The sequence below is a fragment of the Arachis duranensis genome, chromosome 9 (assembly GCF_000817695.3).
Source record: "Arachis duranensis cultivar V14167 chromosome 9, aradu.V14167.gnm2.J7QH, whole genome shotgun sequence".
Lineage (NCBI taxonomy): Eukaryota > Viridiplantae > Streptophyta > Magnoliopsida > Fabales > Fabaceae > Arachis > Arachis duranensis.
The window spans coordinates 28,493,385-28,504,512 of NC_029780.3; the positions used below are offsets into that span (position 1 = coordinate 28,493,385).

At 31.4% G+C, this 11,128-nt stretch overlaps 1 long non-coding RNA gene across 2 annotated transcripts; it reads right to left on the reverse strand.

Annotated features, from left to right (window-relative positions):
* Positions 1-6,356: 6,356 nt before the first annotated feature.
* Positions 6,357-9,918, reverse strand: LOC107465710 (uncharacterized). Of its 2 annotated transcripts, XR_001587468.3 has the most exons (7): positions 9,521-9,918; positions 8,928-9,147; positions 8,631-8,811; positions 7,831-7,903; positions 7,632-7,724; positions 7,023-7,124; positions 6,357-6,456 (listed from the first exon to the last, which is right to left on the reverse strand). It is a non-coding gene; the product is annotated as an uncharacterized LOC107465710 (long non-coding RNA). The 2 variants fall into 2 exon arrangements; XR_001587469.3 differs by lacking the exon at positions 6,357-6,456 and having other exon boundaries at positions 6,859-7,124.
* Between the last annotated feature and the right edge of the window lie 1,210 nt (positions 9,919-11,128).

Below are 11,128 nucleotides of genomic sequence, written 5' to 3' on the forward strand. Positions count from 1 at the left end.
TTGTATCTTTCCCAAGCTTCATAGAGGGATTCACCATCTTTTTGTTTGAAGGTCTGAACATCTACTCTAAGCTTGCTCAGCTTTTGAGGAGGAAATAACTTAGCCAAGAAGGCCATGACCAGCTTATCCCAGGAGTCCAGGCTATCTTTAGGTTGAGAGTCCAACCATGTTGTAGCTCTGTCTCTTACAGCAAAAGGGAAAAGCATGAGCCTGTAGACTTCAGGATCTACTCCATTAGTCTTAACAGTCTCACAGATCTGCAAGAACTCAGTTAAGAACTGGTAAGGATCTTCTGATGGAAGTCCATGAAACTTGCAGTTCTGTTGCATTAGAGCAACTAATTGAGGTTTCAGCTCAAAAAGTTTGCTCCTATGGTAGGAATTGATAGGCTTCTTCCATCAAACTTGGATGTAGGTGTGGTATAATCACCAAGCATCCTTCTTGCATTATTGTTGTTAGGTTCGGCTGCCATCTCCTTTTCTTGTTCAAAAATTTCAACAAGGTTGTCTCTGGATTTTTGTAATTTAGCTTCTCTTAGTTTCCTCTTTAGAGTCCTTTCAAGTTCTGGATCAGTTTCAACAAGAATGCCTTTTTCCTTGTTCCTACTCATATGAAAGAGAAGAGAACAGAAAAAGAAGAGGAATCCTCTATGTCACAGTAAAGAGGTTCCTTATTATTAGTAGACAAAAAAGGGAATAAAGAAAGGAGAATCCAAACACAAGGGTAAGGATAGGGGCAGTGATTTGAGATGAAGAGAGGTGAAGAGAGGTGTTAGTAAATGAATAAATAAATAGGAAAAGATGAGAGAGGGAGAAATTTTCGAAATTAAATTTTGAAAAGGAGTTAAATGATTTTCGAAAATAAAGATAAGAAATGAAGTTAAAATTAAAATTTAAAACAATTAATTAATTAAAAAGAATTTTTGAAAAATATGGAGGTATTTTCGAAAATTAGAGAGAGAAAAGTTATTAGGTGGTTTTGAAAAAGATAAGAAACAAACAAAAAGTCAAATAGTTAGTTGAAAAAAGATTTGAAAATTAATTTTGAAAATAAGAAGATAAAAGGTTAGAACAGATATTTTAAAATCAAATTTTTGAAAAAGATAAAATTTTGAAAAAGATATGATATAGAAGATAAGATAAAAAGATATGATTAAAAAGATATGGTTAGAAAAGATTTAATTTTTAAAATTAAAATTAATTACTTGACTAACAAGAAACTAAAAGATAAGATTCTAGAATTTAAAGATTGAACCTTTCTTAACAAGAAAGTAACAAACTTCAAATTTTTGAATCAATCACATTAATTGTTAGCATAATTTTCAAAAATAAAGATAAAATTAAGAAAAATATTTTTGAAAAATATTTTTAAATTTTCGAAAATCATAAGATAAAAATGAAAAAGATTTGATTTTTGAAAAAGTTTTGAAAAGATAGGATTTTTTTTAAAATTGAAAATTTGACTTGACTTATAAGAAATAGCTAAGTTTTAAATTTTTTTTTGGGAGAATTCTACTCTACCCTTCTTATAATAACATGTATATTACCCTCTGTGACATGTCACTCTCTAATTGGTGATTATGTTAACTATAGTTAAACTATTGGTAATTAAATTATAGCCCAAAATGGGTAATTGTATAATTTACTAAACTATTAAAAATTCAATTTTTGTTTCTTCCCCAAATCATGCTCCGAACAAATGAACCCTTGTTTTCAACTGATGATGTTATATCAAAGGCATGTTGTGGCTTTGCAGACTCAGCTACCCAAAATCGTGAAGACTTCTTGCAAATGTTGATCCTTAGAAAAGAAATTCCAGCATGGTTTGAGCATCAGGAAGAAGATGACGGAGTATCAGTGTCATTCCCCCAGAATTGTCCTTCAATTGAAACTATCGCACTTGCTCTCTATTTCCTAATTGAAATTGAAGAATATATTGACGCAGTACAGCCATTGGTATTTACAACGGTGAAAAATTCATCAACGCAAGTTTATCCGTGGGGCCACTTGTTCAGATCATTTGTTCATTGTCTGCGTGAATGGTTACTATTTTAGTAAGCTGTTATGCCAACATAATATAATTTCAGGTTATCATCATGATGATCTTGATATAGGACGTAGATATGGAGCACGCTGGATGACTAAGTGTGTGTTTGGATTACTGTTTGTAAACAGAAATTTGCATAAAATTGATTTTGATGAAAAGTTAGTTTGGATTAACGTGATTTATTTTTGGCAATCTTTATATCAAAATTGATTGTAGTAAAATAAATGTTGTTTGGATTATATTACTCAAAATCATTTTTAGATGAAAAATTACTAAAAGAGACATCAGTTTAAATAATTTTTTTATATATATGCAAAATCAGAACGCTAATAAAAATAATATAAAAATATTTATCATATAAATAAAATAAATACAATAAAAAATAAAAATATGAAAGAGAGTATTATAAATTTTATAATGTCAAACAAAAAGAAAATATTTTATAATTTTTTTAGTACTGTTAGTACTCTTTAATTTAGTATTATTTTGGACTATAAATTTTCATTATTTATGGCTTTATTGTTACTTATAATTAATTTTTTATTTATTTTATCCTTTTTTATAGGATCATAATTTATATTATACAAAATTTTGATAATAAATGTAGTATATAATAATTATAATTACAAATTTTACAAAGTCAGAATAAAGAATATAAAAATTAATACAAAACAAAAATAGAGTACATCAAAAAATAGAAAAAAAATCATACAGATAAAAAATAATAAAAATTTCATAAAATCAACAATATATATCATATGAACAAAAAAATACAATAAAAAATAAATAAAATTCGTATGAATAAAATCAAATAAAAAAATTTCATACACAACCTAAATACAATGCAGTAAAGGATAGAAAAAAAAGAATTCATATAAGCAAAAAAATAATAAAAATATCATAAAAAAAGTCAACAACATTTGTCATATGAATAAAAGAAATACAATAAAATAAATAAAAAATCATATGAACAAAGCCAAACAAAAATAAAAAAAAAGATTTCATAAAAAATATACATATAAAAAATAGTACAGTAAATGATAAAAAAAACTCATAAAAATATAACATAAGAAATCAGAACACTACACAAATAATATAAAAATATTTATCATATAAATAAAAAATATAATAAAAAAATATAAAAATTAAAATATAAAAATGAGTACTAAAAATAAAAAAATTAAAATATTCAATTTGCTAGTGATTAAAACAATAACAATTATGAAGAAGTAGGAAGAACTACAAAGAATTATTGTGAAGGTAATAGTTACTGGTATCCTTTTCAAAGAAGAAAATGAAGGGTAGGGTTGGTAAAAAAGAAATAAAATTTTCATCTAATTTTCCAAGGATAATAAGTAACCATGAAACGCAGAGGCTACAAATTTTAGCTTCTCCTGAACGTGCTTTCAGAAGCAGAATCAATTCTGCGTTCAGACAAATAAAAATGGCCAAACATAAAAGTGAAACTTTCAAGAAGCTCAAACGTACTTCTCTCCTCTCCAACGCGTTTGCCAAACACACCCTAAGCAAGACGAGTGGGGTATAGGTTGAGTTATTTTTTCTTTCAATTTCAGAGAGGAATGGAAAAATGGGCATTGAGCTTCTGAACAATGATAAGAAATATAACTTTACTTTTTAATATTTACAGAAATTATATATTCTTTTCTCTTATAAAAATATTTAATTACAAAGTTACTCCACTTTAGTTAATATATTAACTCTTATTAAGTTAAATTAACTCAAACTAAAACTAAACAACCAATTAAAACATGCCATGTCATAAGGGGTAATTTACATGTTGATTTAGAGGGGGTTAGGTAGAACTCACCTTTTTTTTGACTAAGTCAACTCAAATTTTCAAAAATTAGGAGTAAAATAAGGAAAAGATATTTTTTATTTTTGAATTTTTAATTATGAGAGAGAAAAACATAAAAAATGACTCACAACATGAAAATTATGGATCAAAACACATGATGCATGCAAGAACACTATGAATGTCAAGATGAACACCAAGAACACTTTGAAGATCATGATGAACATCAAGAACATATTTTTTTGAAAAATTTTGATGCAAAGAAAACATGCAAGACACCAAACTTAGGAATTTGCAATGCTTAGACACTATGAATGCACAAATGCATATGAAAAACAACAAAGAACACAAAACAAGAAATTATCAAGATCAAACAAGTAGACTTACCAAGAACAACTTGAAGATCATGAAGAACACTATGAATGCATGAATTTTTTCAAAACTTGCAAGAACAATATGAATATGCAATTGACACCAAACTTAAAACATGCCACAAGACTCAAACAAGAAACACAAAAATATTTTTTATTTTTATAATTTTATTATTTTTTAGATTTTATTTTATATTTTTCGAAAAACAAATAGAAAAAAGGAAGTAATGAATTCAAAGTCCTCAATCAAAATTCCAGGAATCATACCAGGTTAGTCTAAAGCTTGATGGCCAGCCAAGCTTCAGCATACCATTTTGAAGCTCAAGAATTCATTCTTAAAAACTCTGAAGGATTTTTCGAAAATAGAGGGAGAAAATTTTTTGAAAGATTTTTGAAAAAAAATTTGAAAATAAATGAAAAGAAAATTACCTAATCTGAGCAACAAGATGAACCGTCAGTTGTCCAAACTCGAACAATCCCCGGCAACGGCGCCAAAAACTTGGTGCACAAAATTGTGATCATCAACAATGGTGCCAAAAACATGGTAGCGCTCTCAACGTGAATCACACTTAGTCACAACTCCGCACAACTAACCAGCAAGTGCACTGGGTCGTCCAAGTAATACCTTACGTGAGTAAGGATCGATCCCACGGAGATTGTTGGTATGACGCAAGCTATGGTCATCTTGTAAATCACAACTAGAAAATGGATTAATATAGACAGATTTACAGACAGATTTAGTCTTTATTACAGACGGATTTTTGGTTACCGACGGATTTTGTCCTTCTGTAAAAGCCCGTCGGAAATTATTTACCGACGGATTTTTTTTCCATCAGAAAATTACCAACGGATTTTTACCAATTACCGACGGATTTTTCCTCTGTAAATTCTCCATCCATTTCCTTGAGGCGACGAACTTTTCGATGGATTTTTCGACGGATTTTCCGCCTGTAATTACAGACGGATTTTCAGACGGATTTTCTGTCTGTAATTACAGACGAATTTTTCAACGGATTTTCCGTCTATAATTACAAACAGATTTTTAGATAGATTTTCCGTCTGTAATTACAGACGGATTTTTCGTCTGTAATTTAAACTTTGAAAAATCATTTCACACTCTGATTACAGATAGAAAATCCGTCTGTAAATCTGTCAGTAAGGAAAAATAATTTTTTTATTTTTCCATTGAAAAATAAACCTGTTTTCATACAAAATAAATATAAAAAAAAACTCAACTCAACTCATAAATTATATATTTTTTTCTTTGAGATATATGAAAAATAGATTATCTATATAATATTTCTTTGCATATAACTCTACTTATTCAATAATATACAGTTATACATCAATTTGGAGTGAAAATTACATCCATGTCTCAGAAACATTAGTAGAGTAGCATCCTTAGAATTTTCTAAAATTTCTTGAACAATGCAAGCTAAGCTAGAGACTACTCATATGGTAAGTGTAGAACTTTATAGCAGCTATGTACACTATTGATTCTATAATGTACACTCTATTGAAGCTGCAATGGCCGCAACGGCAGCAGCTATGCTTGCCACGGATACTGCAGCATGCAACTGAGCATTATAAGTCCTAATTTCCTGCTTTTTCCTCTCCTTTTGATCCTTCAGCCATCTTCCCATTGTCCTTCCTCTCAACAAACTCCTGTAAAGCTAGTATGTAAAAGTTTACAAGAAGAATAACACAACACAACACAACAGTGATTGTAAAGGTTTGATTTAGCATCATCCGTCCGCGTTCATTATTTCCTGAAGATAATACATATGTTACAAAATACAAACACAATAGTGATTGAACAAAATTTAGTTCCATAATGAGCAGTCAAGATTAGAAGAAACAATTTGTTATGGTGGAAAAGAATTTCTAAGTTGTCATGACACTCCCAAAGATTGACCAGGATATGGAGACCACAATCAGATAAAGCTCCAAAATGATATGGTTTAACACAACAAAATTGAGATGAAACGGTAACAAATTAAGATAGATAAACTACCTTATGAAGTTTACTACAGCCATATATAACCATACCCAGGTTCTCTAAATACTTAAGTAAACAATAAACTGACCTGTGTTCATCTTTTGTCCAAGCAATACCCTTATGCCATTCCTGATCTGATCTTGAAGCCTTAGATCCATTATTAGACTCGCTGTTCGAATTCCAAGGTTGGCCACCCTTCTTGCCAGCTCCTTCATCACTAGCATTTCCTGTTGAGCCTTCTGAAGTAGAATTATAAGCCGGTAGAGTCACACGCCTAGATTCAATTAAGTTGACATCATCAACCAGAAGCTTATAGTGTTGTTTGGAAGCATAAATGTGACATTTCATCAAACATTTTGAAGGCATAAAAATTAAAACAAAAAACTATAAATAATGAAAAAATATTAATCAACTTAACTGTACAAAGTAGAAATAACTACACAAACCATTTCTGCAAAGTTTTAGTTGTATGAATGCATAGGTTTAGTTATATCTTCAATAGTTGAATTGTTTCTCATATAAACTTTGATAGATCCTTGGGCTTCTTTATTTTTTGATAATTGGGCTTAATAGGATATTTATTTAAAGGGCTCTATCACCCCCTACACAGTGATCCAAATTTCAAAGGCCTTGATCCAAAAATAAAAGGATAAATAAGAAAAAAAAGATTAATTTAAACCTGTATTTTAAGTGTAAGATCCCTCTAAGAGCACCAACTAGATTCTGGGTCCTTAGTGTTTTGGAAGGAAACAGTGAATTGGAAAAAGAAAAGAAAAATCATGGTTGGTGGTACCTCTCTTTCGTTTCACTCCAGCTATATTATGCCTACCACCCCACTCCATTGCACGTTCTCAATCTCATTTTGTTAGCCCCTTTATGTCTATTCCATGGCTTCCTGCGTAGTAAAGTTGTGCCAATTTCAGAAAGCTATACACCTTAAAATATAATATAAAAAACTATCGACAAACAACACAAGCATATATGTGTGTGTGTGTGTGTGTGTGTGTGTGTGTGTGTGTGTGTTACTTACAGCAGCTCCATCATTTCCTCCCAAAGAATATATTTCAAAATTTAATAAATACTTACAAAAAACAAAACATTTAGATATTGAATTTCCTTATGGCACAGTAGCAAGGAGTCAAGCTGGTAAGAGGGAAGAGGCTCTATTTAAATGAAAATCCACCAACTGAGCCAATGAAGGATTCTTGCACATATAATTACTATGTGCTGGTCTCTCAATCAATCAAGTGCTACATATATATATAGTTAACAAACACTCATGAACTGAATATATTATATTGTGAATAAATTATATTAAATCAGCTATGACATAACCATATCAAAGTTAAACCCAGATTTAGCAGCCTGTGGTATTGACACAACTCAAATATACTTGACGCACCTTGAATTTTGACAACTCTACAATAGTATCGAAGTCTTCTTGACTAATAGAATATGTATTCATAAATTCCACAACTTTCTCAACAGCTTCAGCCTGATAATTTACAACAGATTAGATGTGATTCAGTCCTTCAACTAAAATTCAGCACATACTAAATCTTTCACATGTTTAAAGATACAAGAACAGATGTGCTTCCAACCTTGGGCAGAGATCGTAGCGGTTCTGTTAATTGTTTAAGGAGAAGGGCAAGGTATTCCAATCGGATAGTATCCCTGCAATGTTAAACGAAACATTATTATAACAATGATGGAATATACATATATCATAGTTAGTGTCAAACTTGGTAACCGGCACCTATTGGCAATGTGGAAAGCTTAGATTCAGACTGTTATACAAGCTGTTCAGTTTTGGGAAGGCAAACCTACTTGACTTTTAAGTAATCAGATGATCATCTTTTGGGAACAAATAGAAGGAAGAAAGAATGTACAAAAAAACTATCTACTGGGTTTCTTGGCAAGCTTATCACCAGACTGCAATTTTTTGTTGAGGTGACCAAGAATGCAAAAGTGGAATCAATATAGAGAAGCAACAAAAGGCTGATGCAAACAAGAAGACGAGATGGAGAGAAAAACTTTCATATATCAATAAATGAGCCAACAAACGTGGGAGGAAACATCTTTTATTGGATTTCCTAATTTCAGTCAATTTTGAGAAACATCTTGACCATTTCCTAAGTTAAAGCTGATCAAACACATTCGGAGTATGGTCTATTATAAATTATACTAGAGCAAGAATAATCAAAGTAAATTTATCCATTTTAAGAACAAAATTGATAGTATAGTACTAACACATAAATGTGAAATGCAAGTTATTTGGTATTTTTTCCTTCTTGTTGTCCTGTGTAATGCATATTCATTGAGATTCACATATCTATTAACAAAAGTAGATGGAATTTCAAAGCATGCTTTCATGGATATTTAATACTTGAAAAACAATTACCTGATGAAGTAGCACTAGACTATGCTCATCCTTGTAATAAAGATAATGTGTTAGATCCAACCTCATCAAATCATCATAAAGTTGAAGAATTTCTTCAGTATTAACCATATTATTAGCACGTGGAGATGGTAAGGAGTCAACAGCAGTCAACAGTCTAGCAAGTGTAAGCTTTCCAATTTTACTACAAAATGCAGCAAGCATAATAATTAGAAAGAAAAATGGGCAAAAAGGATCAAAATGAAATTAGGTGGTGGCATTTCAAACCACAAAATCATCCAATTAGTGAATCAATTTTACCAGTCAATCTCTGACAATAAATCCCGAAATTGATTAATTTCATTAACAACTGCCTCCTCACATCGACCAGAAGTTGTAGGAATATGGTCAATCTCACTAGTTACTTGATCAGCAGAACTAATGGGCTCCGATTCCTGAAGATGATCAAACTTTTGAAAATCATCATCGTTCCATGAATTACTTTTTCCTTCTGTTGCTCAACAGGCTCTGTATAGGCAGTCTGAATACAGAGTTAAATTTTCATTAGTCACCCAAGTTAATGGTTTTCATTAGTCACCCAAGTTAAAATCAATCACCCCTAATCTAACCACTTTGATGTATATGAATGAATGAATATGAATGAATGAAAGTGATTTGGTTTCACACTAAGCTTAAGGCAGTGGTGGTTTTGGCAATGAGGCAAAGAGACAAGTAGTAGTTTTGGTTTTTTATTTATTAATTTTGGAATCCATATACCCTAAAGCACCATTAATAAGTGGTTAACTTCTGGACAAGTTTTCGTTTACATAGATTAATTCATATCAGAACAAAAACTAGCATTTAAAAGAGAAATGATATCATTTTTTCAATTGAAGGGCGCAATATAGATTTACCTCAACAAGGACCTTTGCCTTCTTTGATTTAAGATCAACAGAATCCTTCTCAGATTTCATTGAAGCTAACTTATTCTTCCGTTTCACCCTTCTCTGAGCAGCTGCTTCTGCCTCTTCACTTCAAAGCTTCCAAACTCTGTTATGCTTTTGATTTTCAAATGCGTTCATTTCCTAGTTTATTTCATTTTTCTAAACTCAACCACAGAGCTCCAACGCCACATGCACAACTTTTCACCTCCAACATATAAGAAAAATAATAGACTAATACATAAAAATAGAATTGAAATGTATCTAAAATTAACAAAATCCTCCATGTCATCTTCCTCTTCAAGTTCATCATAACCTTCTACATACTCTATCTCTACTTCCTGTTTAATAACCAAAAATGAAAAAAGAAATTAAATACAAGGCAACATATTGTTCAAGTAAAATTTCAAATAGTTTTGCATGAAACATATATGACAATAGAAAATGCAGATGCATACCTGCTCCTCTTCCTCAGCAATAAAAATGAAACTAGTCAATGCATTCAGGAACTTTGATTTCACGAACAAGTTTATAAGAACAAAAAATAAAAAACTATAACCGTTACAAGTTCTTATCATAGAATAGGAAATAGAATCATAGTTAGCGATGGAACATAGGATAAAATAATTAGAGTTAGCGATGGTATTGAAAGAAAGAAAACAGCGATGAAAGAGAAAGGAGATTAGGGTTACCTGCATAGCTGAAGCAAGATCGGAGAGAGAAACACAGCAACACGCGGAAAAGAGTAAGCACTAGTGGCGAGATCGAAGAGAGAAACTCACATTAGGGTTCGAAAGGGAGCGATGCGAGCAAGGCCGACGGAAGGGGTGTGACAAAGAAGAGCCGGGAAGGGGTGCGATGGAAGGGAGCGATGCGAGCAAGGCTGATGGAAGTAGAGTGCAATGAAGGTTGCGTGAGACGGTGGTGCACGGGTGATAGCGCCGCCGATGAAGCATTCAGAGGGATGAGTGAGGAATCGCGAGAGTGTAGTGTGAAATGAAGAGATAACCGTGATCTTCAAATCTTTATTCTAATATTTTCGACGAAAATTTTAAATTACAGACGGATTTTCGGTCTGTAATAATTTAATAAAACACAGCGTTTTGTCTATTTAATTACTGACGGAAAATCCATCTGTAATTATTTTCCATAAAAAAATTAATTTTACCGACAGAATTATCGACGGATTTTATTTTTCATCTGTAATATATGCTAATTCATTTTTTTTATTTTTCGACAAAAAAATCCCTCTGAAATTTCGTCTGTATTTCCGAGGAATAAAATCCATCTGAAATATCCGTTTGTAATAACTAATTTTCTAGTAGTGAATCTCAGTTAGGCGGATAGTAAATGTTATGGAGTTTTCAAATAATAAATAAAGCAGAAAATAAAGATAGAGTTACTCATGTAATTCAATGGTAGGAATTTTAGATAAGTGTTTGGAGATGCTTGTCCCTGTTGGATCTCTGCTTTCCTACTGCCTTCCTTCAATCATTCTTGTTCCTTTTCATGGCAAGCTGTATGTAGGGCATCACCGTTGTCAATGGCTACATCCCATCCTCTCAGTGAAAAAGGTCCAAA